Below are 19386 nucleotides of genomic sequence, written 5' to 3'. Positions count from 1 at the left end.
AAATGCGAACTTCTGATGTTTTTGATCAGTCTGATGTAATGGAAGGTTTACCGAAAGCATCCCCACAGGGGATCTGTTTACCTTGTCTACCCTTCCCGTGTGCACAAAGAAAACACTAGAGTAAGTCCAACCGCAAGTCCCATTAACTCCTAAACACAGTCCTTACACAAACTCCAAACCGAGGAGCTAAAGAAAGTGTGGAATTGGAATCCTGGGACCCTTAACTTTTACACAAAAAGCAAAAGTAACCCCACCTAAGAAACTTTCAGCGTGGATGTGGTTAGATGCAGGAGGGCTGTTTATTGCATCGGGCAGACCAACGAGGAATTTCCTGCATGCTATGCCAAAGTCAGAGTGTAAGGAACTTTCTCTGAAGTCTGTGCAATGAAACCAGCAGATCTCCTGTGTATTCGCACATTGTATACCTTTGCTAGTTATCCCTGGCAGAAATCCTCCCAAATTCTACCAAGTGTGTGGAAAAGGATTAAAAGGAGAAGGAGAAAAACATTCCCCCTAAAACAAAAGAAAGTAAATGAATGCATTTGAAAACCACTGTCGATGAACTAGATTTTGTTCTTCCTGGATACGAACACATAATACCTCCGGCAATAAATATCCTTAACCTTGGACCCAAAACTGTTTGCCCGGGTCCACACAACTCCACATTCGGCTGCTTCAATAGAGAAAGGCTTTCACGTTGAATTTTGCACAGAAAAGTAGATTTGGGGATTTTTTTTTTTTTTGAGGAAAGATTGAATTTATCATGAAACATTTTTCACCAAGAAACCAGTAAAATGAACCACCTTTTTACCCAAACCACAAAGACTGCAAATTCCTTTGCTAGAAAAGTTGGCTGCTTCTATTGAAAAGATTAACTTCTGCTGAATAGCTTTTAGGGGCATGCAGGGATAGATGAGGTTGTGTTTTCCATCTAGGGGTAAATAACTTGTAACGACAAATAGTATCTCCTGGGAGAGGAAAAAGGGTAGCTTCTCAATACTCTTTCCTTGCTGTAAAGGTTCTTCCAGCAGACTTACGTGAATTCATCTGAGTGTATTCCAGAAAGAGCCTCACAATGCCGAAATTCTGCTGCAAAACCAAAGTTCATCTGAAACTTTCCATTACCACTTAGAGCCTCACCGTCGGGATTATAAATGGGATAGCAACTTCCCCTGGTTTCGGTAACTAATTCGCTCAAGCCGAATTACGATAAAATAACGCTAATCACGTTTTTTCTCTCCTCTTTCTCGGTTGCCCCTGCCTTGACGGTATCCTGAGAAAACAACGAAATTACACATTTTTCAGCTGATGGGACGTTTAGCTATTTCACACGAAGCCGGTGTGCCAAGAGGCAACCCTCTACGGATCAGCTACTGGGTCTTTTTGACACACAAGCAAGAGGAAAACTGTTACTTGAATTGCTATAGATGACGGCAAGTTACAGGTGATTATCTGCACATCATTAATTTCTGATTTTAGGGTTATCTGAGATCTGATTACCCATCACAGTCCCTCTGCCCAAAACAGTTCATGCCATGGACGGTTCCTCACCCCACTGCTTCTGTGAGGGAGACCACCTCCGTCCCCACCGACGCATCTAAGCCTACTCAGCTGAAGCCTGCTTTTCCCCAAGCTGTTCTTTAAGTTTTCTTACAGGGAAGACTCTTGCTTTGTCTCTGCTCATTACTGAGTATCATATGGTGTGACTGGACTTCCCGAACTTACTCCAATTGTCTGGTAAGTTAGGCAAATTTGTCATCTCCTCGAGAGAAGCTGTGCCAGAAAAGGTCTAGGATCCTCACTCCTTCCCCAAATGGAAGCCTCGTGGAAAAGAGGCTTTCCCTTCCTGTTGTTTGTAGGAGACTGTGGGCACTGCCAGGACCGTTAGAAAACACGTTTGGGTCAGCTGATAATAAACCTGCTAGAAAAACCATCACAGAAAGGAAAAGGCTGGTGCAAGGCAGGAAGCCGTGAGATGCTCCTGCCCGCGCTTCGGGTACCTCGAGGAGTATCTGCAGAGGGAGAGCTCAAAGTCCGTCACCAGCAGAGGCACACAGCTAACAGTCACAGTGCCGGGTCGTATCCTGACCACATGGCCCCAGGGTGGCCTCCATAATTTCTACCAGCTTTCTGAGCCTGGTTCTTAAGCCTTTCCCTACATTCTGTGGCTGTATCATTTCCTTCTACGTATTCCTTTTCTGTTTCTTAAGTCAAAGCCAGTTTTCTTGTCTTCTGTTCACTGCACCCAAGGACCCTGACCGGTATAATTTAAAAAAACAACAACAACAAAACAAGTTGGGCATGTTGGGGTAGAGCCCCAAATGGGCAAGGCCAAGGCTGATGGCTGATAGAAAAACCTGCTCTCCATCAGACTTCATTTACTGCCACCACTAGAGATATTTTCCTGGGTGTTCACTGAATAATTTCTAAGAAAGAGACACTAGCAGGGAACAAGAGTTGAAGTTTTAAGATTTTTTTTTTTCATGGAAATAAGCCACAACCAAAGACAATATCCAGAGTCCTGATTCTTTGAGTTTATTGAAAATCTTGTCGTCAAGGCCAAAGGGTCTCTCCCCTCTCCTGCCACTTCAACATTCCCTGTAGACCAAATATGTGTGCAGACCATGTGAGCCCTCTTGGGGCAAATAACATAGACTATCTGCCATGAGGCCGGGGGCACAGTGCTCTAAAGGCTGTAACACAAGCCCAGCGGCACAGGTGAAAATTAATGGTGGGGGGGCAGCTCTGGTGATGGGGGGGGGCAAGGGGAAACAGGTTAAAGGTTTAAGCCTGTGTGACTGCAGAGGGTGAAGACACCCCTAGACGGGGTGCATGAGGGAACACACGAGAGCCAGAGAAAGACAAAGGAGGTTCTAGAGGCCAAGCATGTGGATGACACAGAAGTAGTCAAAATTATTTAGATTCACCATATGGTTCGTACCATCTTATAACATTATTCTTTAATGTTGATGCAAATTGAACAACAACTAACAAGTAACCCAGCACATCTGAGGGAGCCTGATTGGTGACGACGGAGGGGGGGGTAAGGGCAGGGGCGGGCAACTCATTTGGGTTATATTCTAGCCCTTCCCTCCTACCTCAGTCATCTGTTCCCTCCGCACTTACTGAAGTGTCTTCTACCTGCCAAGAAGTGGGCTGTCCTCAAGAAGCTTTTTGGGGCGCCTGGGTGGCTCAGTCAGTTGAGCGACCGACTTCGGCTCAGGTCATGATCTCATGGCTCGTGAGTTCGAGCCCCGCATCGGGCTCTGTGCTGACAGCTCAGAGCCTGGAACCCACTTCAGATCCTGTGTCTCCCTCTCTCTCTGCCCCTCCCCCACTCATGCTCTCTCTCTCTCTCTCTCTCTCTCTCTCAAAATTAAACAAACATTAAAAAAGAAAAAGAAGCTTTCCATCACAAGGGAAGAACTGCAAACCTGTTTTTCTCCAATGTGGCATGCAAGTGAGTGGTTCAGCTATCAGCCTTTTGCTTACAGTCTATTCACCGACTATTTCCTTAGGCGATCTTCTAAGACTGACATGTATTTCAGGCCTTGAGGGTTGTCTTTTTGGGTATAGGGCAGGCTCTGTTAGGAAGCCACTGGGAAAGGAGCATGCTTCCCTTTGTTAGCAATTGCATGTAATGGGTAATGTCCTCATGAGCCCTTAATGAATAAAACGATTTCCCAAGCCATGTCTGAAGGGATGAGGGGCTTGTAAAATGGCTTCAGAATTCACAGAGATAGTAGTTTCGGTAGTGAAGAGTGTGGGAGGGCCCTCTTGGCAAGCTGTGATCAACAAACTACAATGTAAACCCATGCCATTATAGCAGTGGACAAAACTTTGCAGAGAGTTGCTCCAGGAACAGGAGAAAAGGTAACTACCTACTGACAGAGGACTCGGGTTAGGAGAAAGGGAAGAGCAGGGGGTGGAAACGACAGAACATCAGAAGGAGACAAACAGTCAAGAACTCATTTAAGGAAGGCAAAATACATACAGAACTAATGGAGACATCTCTATGAATCTGAAAGCAAAATGATATGGGGTGTTCAGAAATACAGATTCAAACACGTCACTCTATTAGATGTTCAATGTCTGGAGTTTTGAGCTGCGGACGCTCCCTTCACCGTCCCAGGAGATCAGAGGGTGAAGGGGCGGGCCCTGGATACCACCAGGACCCAAACTCCAATTTTCTAGAATGACAACTACCCAGTATTGCAGGCACATAAATGATACTGAGGAATGAAGGACTAATCCCATTTCTTTGAAAGAAAAAGGTTGTTTTTGAGATAAAATGGCCCTAAAATAGCATCTATCACTAAGACCTGTGTCAGAAGAACTTCAAAAAGGCTTGAACAGAATTCACTTTCATGCTGTGTATGAGAATACTATCTTCACTAAGTCAGTCCACTACATGTGAGCCATCAAAAACACAGGATTATTTTTTCTTTTAACAAAAGGAACAAATCCCCAAGGAGACAATTTTGCTAGTTATCTATAAATGGCTTGATTTTATATTTCCTGTAAACTATTTTGACATCATAAGCCGTTTTCTAAAATCACCGTCATCTCAGATTTTAAAAGTCTCATATAGATCAACAAGTTATTATAGCAAACTACTACAATACCCTAATGCAATTCTCTTTGAATGGTAAGAAAATTCAGTGTGTGTGTGTGTGTGTGTGTGTGTGTGTGTGTGTGTGTGTGTTTTATAACATTGACCAAGGCTTTTTTTTTTTGTTTTTTTTGGTTCATTTTAAATGAGCTAGCAGTCAGATAGGTTAACACAAAATAACACTCATATGTCCTCTATTTCCTTTTGTTTCTAAGAATTACTTTTCCCACATTAATCATAAAGAGGTAAAACTCTGACCTACTGCGTTACAGGACCTTTATTCACGGTCAATTTGTTTCTTTCTTAATGCCACATCTAGGAAAATTTCTCCACAGCCCTGCAATTTCCTTTGGTGAAATGATAAAACCCTCTCCTCCCAGGTTCCCTTACCCACCTGGCCTTCCCCATCACATGAAGACTTCTGATGCTCCCCGTTATCAATCACTTTTCCTCCCCTCGTTCCCTTTTTGCCCCCAGCCACTTCTGGTCTTACTGGATGTAGAATCACTTTCCTTACTGCTTTTCTTTCCCTTAATTATGGTGCTGTGTTGAAGACAGACGAGTTTCAAATCGTAAACCTTTTCTTTTCTTGTAGTTATCGCTTTACTTGACACAAAAATCCTATGCCCTAATTCGGCTCTTGGTGCCAGATGTACCCATGCTTTAAATCTCTCTTCTAAGGCAATCCATAAACCTGGAATGCTCCACCATCTGACGGAGGACCAGTGCCCCCCAGAGAAGGTCGCTTTCTTCCATGAAATCATCCCAGATTTATCAGAGGCCAGCTGCTCCTAAACTCTACCTAACCTTGACTTTTTTTAAAAAAATCAAAACCTCTTCTTCCAACTGTGTGCTTGTATTTATTACTCCAAATATATCAGTCCTTTCAATGGAATAATGAGAATGCCATCCGAGGCTGTACTGGGTTAGAGAACTTGCATTTCTGCTAGATGCACTCACTGTCTTCATCAGTTTTATCTCCCATAATAAGACCACTGGATACTGATTAGCTTAGCACTTCCTCAAATTACATACTCAAGAATTCATTTTTATTCCATTTTGCCTTTCCTTTACTATTAGTTCCAAAAGAGACACTTGTGAATTTCTTCCTTTTTTAGAGACAAAGAGAGACAAAGAGTGTGTGCGTGGGTGAGAGGGGCAGAGGGAGGGAGAGAGAGAGGGAGAGGGAGAGAGGGAGAGAGGGAGAGAGGGAGAGAGAGAGAGAGAGAGAGAGAGAGGGAGAGAGGGAGAGAGGGAGAGAGGGAGAGAGGGAGAGAGAGAGAGAGAGAGAGAGAGAGAGAGAGAGAGAGAGAGAGAATCTTAAGCAGGCTCCAGGCTTAGCATGGAACCTGATGCAGGGCTTGATGCCACAACCCTAGGATCATGACCTGAGCCGAAATCAAGAGTCAGATGCTCAGTCGGTGAGCCACCCCAGCGCCCCTTCCCATGAAGTAATTTAACCTTATAAATACCAAATATTTGCAAATACCAGGGTCAACAAATATTATATCCCAGATAGCACCCATGTAGCCAAAATGGTCCGAGTATGATTTTAACTGGAAATGTTCTAAAAATCTTTCAACTGGAAATCATTCTTTGGGTGGGAAAAATGCACGGCTTGTGTTACTGGCTCTTAGCACACTTGAGAACATTGCTGAATTCGTTAAGCTATCAACCACTTATCGTGTGCAGAGCTAGACTATTTCCAAATGTTCAAGTATTTGGTATCCACTTTGGTCATCCATTCAGCAAACAGAGACTAAGAACCTATCACACAAAGCCAAATCCATCCCTCAACTCTACGGGAGAGGTATTTAATTTCATTGTACTAATTCACGCATTTAAATATTTACTGAATGCTAGAAAAGAGGGTAGAGAAGTCCAAGGACATACTGAAGAGAATTCACTTTCCTCACACAGTTCACCGTTTCGAGGAAGAAACGGACATAAACTATGAAATCACATAAATGTACTTCAAAAGCATTTTTTTAAATGGTCGTAAAAAACACGTCACAAAACTCAGCAACTTAGCCATTTTTCGGGATGTAGCTAGTCGAGCAGTGTTAACTGGGTTCACGTTGTTGCGCAATACATTTCAAACTGTGTCATCTTGCAAAACTGATACTCTATTATAGCCATCAAATACTCACCCCTCATTCCCCTGTCCCCCCAGCCCCTGGCCGCCACCATTCTACCTTGCGTGTCTATAAATTCGACTTCTCTAGGTACTTCATATAAATGCAATCAGTGTATAAGTCCTTTTGGGTCTGGCTTATTTCACTTAGCATAATGCCAAGGCTCGTCTATGTCTATGTCTATATCTACATCTATATCTACATCTATATCTATATCTACATCTATATCTATATCTATATCTATATCTATTTTTCTATCTATCTATCTATCTATCTATCTATCTGTATTACAGCACGTGACAGGATTTCTTTCTTTTTAAAGGCTGCATAATATTCCTTAGTATGTACAGACCATCTTTTGGTTATCCATTCACCTGCCAGCAGACATTTGGATGGTTTCTCTTTCTTGGCTCTTGTGAATACTACTGCTATGAACAAGGGTGTGCAAATATCTCTTCAAGATCCTGCTTTTGGGATGCCTGGGCGGCTCAGTCGCTTGAGCATCTGACTCTTGATTTCAGCTCAGGTCATGATCCCAGGGTTGTGGGATCGAGCCCTGCATCAGGCTCTACGCGGAGTATGGATAGAACCTGCTTAAGATTTTCCCTCTCTCTCTCTCTCTCTCTCTCCTTCTGCGTCTCTCATGCTTGTGCACTCTTTGTCTCTCTCAAATTAAAAACAAAAAAAGATCCTGCTTTCAATTCTTTTGGGTTTATGCCCAAAAGTGGAATTGCTGGATCATATGGTAATTCTGTGTGTAAATTTTTGAGGAACCTCCATACCACTTTCTACAGGGATACACCATTTTACATTCCCACCAACAGTGCACAAGGGTTTCATCTTTCTATAGTTTCATAACACTGGTTATTTTTTTTAAGGAGCGGTCATCCTAACGGGTTTAAGGTATTATCTCGTACACAAACGTAAATTTTTAATCGTGGTAAGTACAACGAAGGAGAGTCATGTTAAGGGCACCTGTGTTAGGAGGATGTCACCTGGTCAGGGGTGCAAGGGAAGGCACCCTCGGGAAGTCATGACTCACGTGAGGTCTGAAAACTAGGTAAGCATTAGCTAGGCGGAAGGCGGAGACCAGGCCATTCAGGAAGTGAGGGCAGTCGGTGCAAATGCACTGTGAGAGTACAAGCAGGGCACTCCAGAAAGCAAGAGAAGACCAGTGTGTGTGTGTGGGGGGGGGGGGGGGGTGAGGAGTGAGGGACGATATCACAGGAGTGGGGGTCAGGGCTTCATGGTTCCCAAGGGACCAGGTAAATGACCTGGAACTTTATCCTGAGGGCAACGGGAAGCCAGGGGGACAACTACATCAGATTTGTGTTTTGAAAGACTATTTTGACTACAGTAGAGCAATGGATCCAGACAGACCGGACGCTCATTAGCTAATCAGGAGGCTACTGCAACAGCCCAGGCAAAAAATGCTACACCATCAACTAACGGGACAGGACCAGAGCTGGATGGAGGAAGATACATATTTATAAAAGACATTTAGGAGGTAAAAATGAGAGAAGGCTTGGATTAAGCATCATGATGGAGAAAGGCGCCTGGGACTCTAGAGGGAAAGAAAGGACAAAAGGGTTCCCATAATCTTAGAAATGACATAATAATCCTACTTAGAAATTGCCACTTATTGAACAAATTAACCATTTGTTAGGAACAGATCTAATTTATTTTTGGTGGCATGGGTGACTACTGCTCAGCTGGTTGCAGCAGGACATAAACGTGACCCAAGTGTTGGATCCTGACCTCTTCCCTCCCACATGCAGGAGGAAATGTCTGGGGTATTAGCCAACTACTTAAAATCAGACCCACACTTTATAAACCGTGCTTCAAAAACTCTGCTTAAGGCAATTAATAAGCATAGATTAACAGCTCAGTGGGTCCAGATTTTATTTTTTAGGGAAAGCCTTGTGGAAGAGTCAAGATCTTTTTAAGTACAAGGGACTGAAATTAAAGTCAGGTCGTCCGTCCACACCCTGGATGCAGGGGAGGGACCTGGAGAGGACCAAGCTTATCTGGGGCTAGGTTTCCTCATCTCTTAATCTTGCCTGAACTATATTTAGCCTCGGAGAATGAATCTGGGTTTCCGAATCTCTGTTGGTCAAGAGCTGTGCTGTCTAGCACAGTGACCACTGGCCAGAGGCGGCTACTGAACACTTAGTTGGTCTGGTCTGATTTAAGATGTACTATAAGTTCAACACACACACTGGATTTCAAAGGTTTAGTACAAACAGAACGTAAATTATCTCATTAATAATTTTTTAAATGTTGATCACAAGTTAGTATATTAATAAAACTAATTTAACTGTTTGTTTTTACCTTTTTCATGGGGCCACTAGAAGACTGAATGCTATACATGTGTCTCCCATATTTCTATTGGACAGATCTGCTCAGGACCATTAGACTCCAAGACATTTTGAATCATTGGCTTCCCAGAGGTCTCTTGCAGAAAATGTTCCATGTCCTTCCATCTCTGTTGCAAACGATTAGTTCCACCCAAGGCTGTCTTCTTGTTCTGGGTGGGGAAGGAGGGGAGGGCGGCTACAGAAAGTAGGCAGTGTCCCATGGCACTCAATTTGGAGACACAGTGGGAAAAGTTGGCCAGCTGCTTTTCTACAACATAACAATGCCTGTCGATTTTCCAGAAGGAGAGGAGAGTCCTATCTTAACTTGTCTCAGTCACTTTTCCCTTTTGTGTCTGCAACTTAGCAATTTCTTCATTAATTAGGACTCTTCTCAGAAGTGACAGAACTCCAACTCGAATTGTCTGAAGCAAACATGGGAATATACTGGTTTGTGTGTATCCGAAAGTCTGGAGATGGCCCTAGCTTCAGGAAGAGCTGGATCCAGGAGTGCACTCAAAGCGGTCCTCTCCTGGTTCAGCTTTTCCTCTGTGCTCGGTTCATCCCCAGCCAGGCACTCTCTCCACAGTGGCCACTGGCAGCTCCAGGCTGACATCATCCCCGTATGACAAACCAGCAGCAAGAGTGCCTTCTCCTTCCCCTGTTAGTTTCTATTAAAAACAAATCCTTGAACTGCCTCTAAGCGGCCTGGTGCAGGTCCCCATGCCCATTCCTGAATCGGTCACCATGGTCCGCGATATGGACATCCTGGCTGACTAGTTCTGGATGCCAAGTTCAGAACCAGATGTGGAGCAGAGGCAGAACCAGCACTGTCTAAATACACGTTCTGGAAGAGGGGAAGGGGTTTAGGGGCTGTGACCACAAAGATGTAGGGCGGGTGACTGATGACAAGATGGCCCTCCACCCAGGAGGCAAAAGGCTTGTTTGCTGAGGCTGAGAAGGGTGGGCGGGGCTTGCCTTCACTGGCACTCAGAAATCTCCACATTTAAACACGTCCTTCTTTCAGGTTCTATCCTTTATTACAATCAGGGTGTAGCAATTAAAAAACTAAAACAAAACCAGGGGCACCTGGGGGGCTCAGTCGCTTGAGCATCTGACTTCGGTTCAGGTCATGATCTCACAGTCTGTGGGTTGGAGCCCCTCATCGGGCTCTGTGCTGATGGCTTGGAGCCTGCTTTGGATTCTGTGTCTCCCTCTCTCTCTGCCCCTCCCCTTCTCGCGCTCTGTCTTTCTCTCTCAAAAATAAACATTAAAAAAAAAATTTTTTTTTTAAAAAAAACGAAAACAAAACCCATGAATGAATGAGCACGATAGGCACAGATACAGGTAACCCTAGATTTCTCTTCTCCTGTCTTTAGCCAAAGGAATGCCAAACACTCTAACAGCTGGTTGATCTTGGTTTCAGAAGCATACAATTTCCTCGATGGGTGCTAATATTTTACGATGCACAAGAGTGACTGAAGAGCTCACCTCCTTTAAATCCTTTCACTATTTTGGTCTTCTTGGATTCTGTCAACAGCAGCTTTGTATCGTTGTTTACACAAAATACGACAGCCGTGGCATAGGCCTAATCGCAGGCTGTGATTCTCTTTAGTCTGAGCCAACTTTTCTTGCAAGGTTTGTCTTTCCTTGCACAAACCCTTTCGCTGCTGGCCTCTCCCAGGCAGCTCTCCACCTCTTAAACAGAACAAGCCTAAAGAACACGGATGTCTCTGGGCGGGAGGACCACAGTTGCACACCGTGGTCACCAGTCAAGGCCGTTTTTCTCTGCAGATGTCAGAGAAGGAAACTCCTGCGTAGAGTCTCAACTCCAGCGCCCCACATACACATTTCCACATGTTTGGAGAAAGGAAAAGTTCAAAACCACATCAAACATACTCAGTGACCGCGGAGTATAAATATTACAAACAAACAAAATCAGCATGTAATGTGTACTTTAATTTGCTGACAGATATTTAAAAAAATTAACATCCGAATGAATGGCAAATGCCAACACCACAACAAAACCCTTCACTGAGGAGAAAAATAACTCACAATCAAAGCCGCCTGGCCTCTAATTAGCACACAGCATCCTTGAAACGAGAGGCCAAAATAAAATAAACTGCCAAAAGAAAGAGAAGAGGGGTGTTGGGGGTGGGGGAGTAGGAACGAAAAAAAAAGGGCTTTCTACGACATACCTAAAAAAAAAAAAAAAAAAAAAAGACATGGTCTGAAACCTACTTTCCCCGGGGTTCAAGGGCAGAAGCATGCAGCTCACACACAAGGTACGTGTACTGTTTCTGACTCTGCAGTTACCTTTTAAAAATTTGACTACACTGCAGGGTAAGCGTCTTCCGATGCAAGTTAATAAAAGCACAGTTTCAAGGAGATTCGCCTGACACTTAGGTGACATCTGGCTTGTACCCAGTATCAATCACCCAGGGTGCTCTCCATAGCCACCGAGTCTCAGCTACTGCCCTCCCCAGACTGACCGAGGTGCTGCTGCTTTGTTTCTAAGCGTCTGTGCCCTCCTACGGCTCGTAGATCATCAGGTGAGCTAATGCTTGATTCCCCATGTAACTGCTTGTGTGCACCATACACTTGTATGAATGCACATTTGTCTGAGACTTAGTAGGTTCTCAATAAACGTTACCTACTTTTTTTTTTTGTGCCAAGCGCACAAACATTTATTAGCCTGTTGGTACAGTTGTACGACCTGTTCACCCAACCTATTTTGCAGCACTCTGACAAAGACCTTGCGAGGAAGGTTTGCTGAGAGGTTCAGGGCGGGACTTCTGGTAGGTCTGCAGAGAACCAGAGGAACTCAGGCCCAGTTGGGATGCCTTTGGGCATTAAGTTGCTGGATTTGCCCACTTTAAAAAAAATTTTTTTTTAACATTTATTTTTGAGAGACAGAGGCAGAGAATGAGCAGGGGGGTGGGGTGGGGTGGGGTGGAGAGACACAGAATCCGAAGCAGGCTCCAGGCTCCGAGCTGTTTGTTAGCACAGAGCCCAACACGGGGCTCGAACTCACGAACTGCAAGACCATGACCTGAGCTGAAGTCGGGCGCTCAACCGACTGAGCCATCCAGGCGCCCCCGGATTTGCCCACTTTTTTTTTTTTTTTTTTTTTTTAAATTTTTTTTTTTTTTTGAACGTTTATTTATTTTTGGGACAGAGAGAGACAGAGCATGAACGGGGGAGGGGCAGAGAGAGAGGGAGACACAGAATCGGAAACAGGCTCCAGGCTCTGAGCCATCAGCCCAGAGCCCGATGCGGGGCTCGAACTCACGGACCGTGAGATCGTGACCTGGCTGAAGTCGGGCGCTTAACCGACTGCGCCACCCAGGCGCCCCTTGCCCACTTTTTAACCCTCACTTATGCAATGGTCCTGGAGGCCGTGCCATATTTCTAACCCGTGATGCACTTTCTTTGCTTTTCTTTTTTTATTGGCAAGTTAGCTAACACACAGTGTAGTCTTGGCTTCACAAGTAGATTCCCTTGATGTGTCGCTTACATAAAGACACCCAGTGCTCATCCCAACAAGTGCCCTCCTTAATGCCCACCGCCCATTTTCCCCACCCCCGTAACATTACCTACTATTATTTACATGCCTTCTCTTCCTCAACCTACTAGCTCCAGAGATAGATATCATCTGCTCCACATACCCAATGAAACTGAGACTCAGAATTAACAGTTACCGTTATGAACAGTAGACTTCACTTTATGTATTTCCTAGGCATTAGGTTAACTGAGTTCAGATCCCACTTTCAACATTAGGATGTGCACTGAATACGAGAGAGGTTCGATCCTGGTCACTTTAACCCAGGCTGTTTCCGTGGATCCCGCCAGGCCTTGCACAGAAGCAACCAGGCCAAGTGGTGTTGGCCCCATTACTGCCCGTAGAGAGAATCTCAAATTGCTTTAAGGAGCTACCACATTTTGAAAAATATACTCTCCCCCTTGTTTGATCATCAGGGAACGACGAACAAAAACAACTTGGCATGACATGTGACATCTACAAAGGCCATCCGTGTTCTGACAGAACTGTTATCCGATGCCTGAATTTTCTCATCTCAGAGCCCAGATATTCATAGGCCTGGGAGAACTCATCTTGATATCCTTAATCAAGCAACTGTGTCTGTTTTTCCCTTCATTATCGATGAAGAATTTTTGGTTATAGTTCGGTTCGTGTTTTTCGGTTCTAGTGATTGTCTCCAACAGGGATTAGTGTGGGGAGCCTGTAAGCAGGACAAACTCATCCTGGACGTTGATGACGAGAGTTACAGACACTGGAGAGACCTGGGAGTCCTTCTTAGTTTTGTTCACATTGTTATGTATTCAGAGAATGTCATCCAGAAACAGAGCAAGTCAATCTTATTATCACCCAAAGTGTACAAGCTTATTTTTATTTTTTTAAACTATATATTTTTTAAAAAGTTTATTTACTTATTTGGAGAGAGAGAGAGAGAGAGCGAGAGAGAAGAGGGCAGGGGCAGAGAGGGAGGGAGGGAGAGAGAGAATCCCAAGCAGGCCCTGCCCCGTCAGCATAGACAGAGGCTAACGTGGGGTTCCATCTCCTGACCCGGGAGATCATGACCTGAGCCAAAATCAAGAGCTGGACGCTTAACCGACTCAGCCACCCAGGTGCCCCCAAAATGTACAAGTTTAAAAGCCAAAATATAAATCAGACTTCAACAAATAATTTGGCCAACCTCAATAAACAAGAAAACTGCACAAAGGAGATACCAGAAGGTTATTTGAAGCCAAGAGACAAGTCTCTACTGATGGAACTTTCTACCTCCTGAGGCTGACCCCTTCTCATGTAAGCCGGGGCCACAGGCTTTTAAAAAAAACATTATTTGAGGAAAACAGAACCTACTCTATTCAATATCGCTATATTAAAGAGAATTCCAATAAGCTTTACAGTATTCATGTTAGGTGTTTCTGGGATGTTATTACCTAAAACACTAACGATTGTGATATTAAAGTAATTTTTTACCAAATCTTTAAATAAATCTACAAGCGCCCAAGTTCGAATATGGCGTAATATGCAGTGTTAAGCCTTAAGCCTGTTTTTTTTTTTTTTTAAAGCACATACTTCCTTGATTGACTGCATACTGGTGACTATAAAAGAAATGTCCCAACACCGACATGAGGGTCAAGTGCCTTTTCTATGCACCTGCTACTGACAGAGTACGGGTGGCACATGCATGAGGTGCTCCTTGGAGAGTGGGCGTGGGTGCAGGGCGGGGGCACTACAAGGCTGGCTTCATTTGGTGGCTCAACACTCACACAAGAGACTCTGGTGGTCTTCTGTCTTTATATCACATCTTTCATGGTGGCAGAAGGATTCCGGAGGGGCTTCCCTCCTGATGGTTGAACAGCTCTGGCCGGCACGGCAGCAACCACATCACGCATAAGAGAAAGCCATCTCTTTGATGGATTTCTCCTGGGAGCAAACATGCTTCTCTCGCAGAAGCCCCCAGCGAATGTCTCCTGTGTCCCCTGTAGGGTTTCTGAATCACTTACGATAGCAGGGGCTGGGATCAAGGTATCCCCAGGAGTCAGGGGGGGAAATGAGTCCCCGAAGGTGCTGGACCTCTTGCACACGGCCTTGTATGTGCCTACGAACCAGGCCCCTCGGGAAAGCGTGGAGGAGGATGGATGCTGGGGGTGAACAACATTGTCCCACGCCAGGAAACTTAACCCGGGCACATGTCCCCTCCTGGCCCTTGGGTGGGCCTTTGTCCTGCAGAGATGTTCTAGAACCCCAGCTGAGCAGAGGTGGTGGCCGATGGGGCTGTTACCCTTCTCCCTCGCTTGCCTCCCTGAGGCACTTGGAAACAAAAACCCCTCTTTTAACATTCTGTGTGGACAATACCTGGGCCTGAGATCTTACTAGGTTGCCAAGTCCAGGAGAAAGCAGTCAGTTAGCGAAGACGAGTAGTGGACCTCTTTGACCAACGATGGTCAGCAATGATACCTCCATTCTGTAGACTGTTAGTCCGTTGGGATTTGCACTGTGTATACAGGAGTGTGGGTATAAAACTCAAACGTAAACCCATTCCTGTATTTAGGATTAAAAAAAAAAAGCCTGTCATAGGCCAGAAACTGGCTGAAGCCTGGAGCTTGGCACTACAGAGTTAGCAGTTTGTAAGCTTTGAAGTGAAAGGTTTTTTTCTCCTCTTTTACTAGCAATGAAAAGAACGTTAAAGGAAAAGCACCAAAGTTGATGAGGAATATTTTTCCATGGTGAACGATGTAATGTCCTCTGGTATAATTCTCTATTTGGAAAGCTAGCTGCCTTAAAGCAGTCACTGGCGATGCCCGCCATGTCTTGCATAAGCACTGCCCATGAGACATAAATCATTTGTGAATATTTTAAACATAGCATCTTCTCCCTGTAACGCCCTGCATGACTCGAACACTGATGGAGTAATATTTTAGGTGTCTTAGAGCAGTGGTTCTCAAACGTTAAAGGGAGGAATAGCTTGAAGGTTTATTAAAATTCAGAGGTTGGGGCTACACGCCCAGGGACTGTGATATTGTGTGTGTGTGTGTGTGTGTGTGTGTGTGTGCGTGCGCGCCTTGGAAGAACGTATTTTCTGGGTGGGGAGGAGGTTGTTTTTTAACAGGCAACCCAGATGATTCAGATGCAGGTAGTCACCTGAACTTACGGATAAATATCACATCTAGAACCTATAAGACGTTAAAATCCTCTGGACAAAAGAATTGGGAGCCGAGTGTACAATATCTCTGTTCAGAAAAGTTAAAAAATAATTGGTCACTCCAGGAAAAAGAGCAGGCATGTCTTCTAACTCTCTCAGCTTTTCTTGTTATATCTGTACCATGTGCCTCTGAGGTAATTAGTGTAATATTACACTGACTTTGCCGATAAGGAAATTAACGCGGACTAAGGGACTTACCAAAGGTTATAAAGCTAGTTAGGGCAGGTCTCTTGACTTTTACACAGAGGTCAAATGAGATGATATCCCCTCAGATACTCCCCAAGTTAAAAGCCTTGAGAAATACGTGAAGAAAATGTAAATACGTTTCCCGATCCAGTTGTAGATAAAGTCTTCCTCTCTCTAACTGAAAGCTCTCCCTTCAGCAGGCAACTCTGGGCTAAGCCACCTTCAAGCACTGGCTTTGGGGACCCATTATGGAGACGCCTGTAACCCATGGTTATGCTACTGGGAGAAAGAAAAACATACGGTCCTCTATGGGAAAACATCAGCACATATTTTCCCTGGTAGGGGACTTTGGCAGTAACCAGGATAGACGCAACTTGAGTTTTTAATTCGCTTTCGATCTAGCATGGGCCTAGAAAAATAGAAAAACAGGGTGTCCCTTAAAAATCCCACAAATGTTGCATATTTTCAGATGACTTCTCTGAGTTCAGAAACTGCCACTGAGACTTCCTGGCTCACTGCCTGGCTGGGTTTCGAGTACCATATCATGAGGTACTGGAGGGAAGATAAAGACCCTTTGACGGTGGAAAATCACTCTCATCTAGAGCCTTCTCCTCCTTTGCCCTCGAGGGAAAACCTGCCTTCTCCCCGCCATGAGAAAAACTCCAAACATAATGGATGAGACAAAGAAAGAAATATTGAACTAAATCTGTTAGGAAACCCCAGCGGAAACAATGCATCTTTTCAACAGTTTAGGATGTTATGAATAGACAGAATGTTTTGTGCGGGGTATCTGTCTTGGGCTCCTCAGTGAGAAATGCCGTTTGCCGTTACACTAGTTGAATTCCAAAGCTCAAAAGAACCATCTTCATTTGCCAAAACCCTACTGCTTTGGGAACTACAAAAAAAGGTTTCTACAAGTCACTAAAAACATGTAAGAGCAACAACAACAACAGTCTTCTCCCAGAGTACCCCTCACTCCTAAGCACTCACGAATGGTTTTAGCTCAGGCTACTATAAGGAAATACCATAGATGGGGTGGCTTATCAGCCCCAGACATTTATTTCTCATGGTTCTGGAGGCTGGACGTCTGAGATCAGGGTGCCGGCCTGGTCTTTCCGGTGCAGACATCTAACTTTTCATCACAGCTTCAACATGGCAGAAACCAAGTAAGCTAGCTCTCTGGCCCCTTCTTCTATGGGCACTAATCCCCTCGATGACCTAATAACTTCCCAAAGGCCCTACCTCCAAATACCATCACACTGGGGGTTAGGGCTTCACCACGTGAATCAGAGGTTAGGGACACAAACACTGAGTCCATAATACCAACCTAGAACCAAAGGGATGACCACGGCTTGGGCACATTTTCGACAGTAACCCTAAGGAGCCCTGTTTCTGCCTGTACCTGAGCCCGGCTCCCATCTTTCTTTACGATAGCCTGAAATCCCTTCGGAGTCAGCAGGAGGTCTTTGGGAGACCTCAGGCTAGTGTTGGCCACTCTCCATGCAAGGGCTTCTTCAAAAGTGTTCAAAGGATGAACAAACCACTGGGCACCAGACGTCAAGTGAAAGAGCATTGGGTTGGCTCTGACATTGTTCTCTGACACCTGTCCCCACTAAGAGGTCTCCCCCAGATGAAGACTAGCGATAATAAACAGCCCTTTAAACACAGACAGCAGATAGAAATCCTGTGACATGAAAACTACGTTAATCATCTCATTCAACGTCTAGCGAGAACCTCAGTCCCGGCCAGCCATGTTGGATTTCAAGACTTCCTTTGCCTTGTGCAAACCAACCAACAAAAAAGTTAGAACGACGGGGAATACGTGAAAAATAAAACCATGTGTATGCCAAAGTGAAATGTGGTTTGATATTATCGTTTCTTTGCTTTGGGGTGGTAGGACTACCTGGTTAAATGTGTTTGAAAGGTCCTCAACGACAGAAATTTCAGTCGAGGCTTCACACAGGAAGCAACTTGGATTGTGAAAACGTGGCCTGTTAGGGTCTGCCCGGCAAACGTGGCCTCTCTGAACGTGGAAAGTAAGCTCTTGATCGGAGTGAGAGTTGGAAACCAGACTAGCTCGTGCACATTTGGACTGGAGTTGCGGCTACAAATGAGTACAGAGGGGGTTCACGCGAGCTTCTCTTTGTTGAAGATGCCGGGAGGGGTTTCCAAACTAGCAGTTTTTGCTGGCCGGCCACGCGTGGACGGATTCCATTCTGCCAGCCATCACTTTTCTCTAACATAAGAAAGTCTCTTCAGCAATCAGCTGTTCTCCGCACCGTAAAAACTCCCCGGGAGAAACAGTCATGAGACCACACCTGCCCTCGCCCAGAAGGAAGAGAATGTGAAGCAGATATTCTAGGCACTTGGTTTGTTTTGGGGATGGACCCCATTGCTTTAAAGTAGAACTGATTTCTTTTTTTTTTTTTTTTAATTTTTTTTTTTCAGCGTTTATTTATTTTTGGGACAGAGGGAGACAGAGCATGAACGGGGGAGGGGCAGAGAGAGAGGGAGACACAGAATCGGAAGCAGGCTCCAGGCTCTGAGCCATCAGCCCAGAGCCTGACGCGGGGCTCGAACTCACAGACCGCGAGATCGTGACCTGGCTGAAGTCGGACGCTTAACCGACTGCGCCACCCAGGCGCCCCAGAACTGATTTCTTTAAATGTACAAAGTATCTTTGCCGGGAGATGCCTGTCTTGCTACACCATCTTCTGTAATTTCCTCTGTCACTCGGATTTGGAAGAGGTATGTTTGGCCTCGTTGCTTACAGATGGCAAAGATGCATCAGGAGACACACAAGCCTACTCCTGAAGAACACGTCTGCCCTGCTCAGCACCCACATTCAGGGGAGGTCCCGGACACCCTGGGACGCCGACTACTGATTCGCCAAGCAAAAAAGACAAGCAATGCCACCCCCGGATGATCTCACACGACACGGCCGCTGCACATGTATCTCGCGTTGGGTAGACCCAGGAGTTTTGGCTTATTTCGGCAGAGTAAGTGAGGCTAAGACAGCAGTCGGCTGTGCCACAGACAGGCCTGTCCCTAAAATATGTATTCCTGGTGCAGGGACACGAAGGGAAACCCCTGACCCCAAGGCCTTCTCTTCTCATCCCATGCCTCATGCACACGGGGGTGGGTGTAACCCACCAGTGCACGTACCTGGCACCTAGCTGCCCCTTGGGGCAAGGGGTGTTCACACAGGCCTGGATCTGGGAAGAGGGCCAGGCAGGCCTGGGAAGCTGGCTTTTGTGGCTGTTTGGGAAGGAAACTCAGGGTCCTAGGAACCCAGGGAAGGGACTAGACGTAGGGGTTCTGGCTCTGTGTACCATGGGCTCCTCGCCCTGCGAAGAGGAACATACCCA

General features: G+C 45.3%; 1 protein-coding gene across 12 annotated transcripts in view; it reads right to left on the bottom strand.

Moving 5' to 3' along the window:
- ATP8A2 (ATPase phospholipid transporting 8A2) overlaps positions 1 to 19386 on the bottom strand; it is a 641066-nt gene that overhangs the window by 157773 nt on the left and 463907 nt on the right. The window lies entirely within an intron of this gene.

This window comes from Leopardus geoffroyi, chromosome A1 (assembly GCF_018350155.1).
Source record: "Leopardus geoffroyi isolate Oge1 chromosome A1, O.geoffroyi_Oge1_pat1.0, whole genome shotgun sequence".
Classification (NCBI taxonomy): domain Eukaryota; kingdom Metazoa; phylum Chordata; class Mammalia; order Carnivora; family Felidae; genus Leopardus; species Leopardus geoffroyi.
Note: the sequence above shows the minus strand (reverse complement) of the source record. Positions and strands in the feature narration are given on the sequence as shown.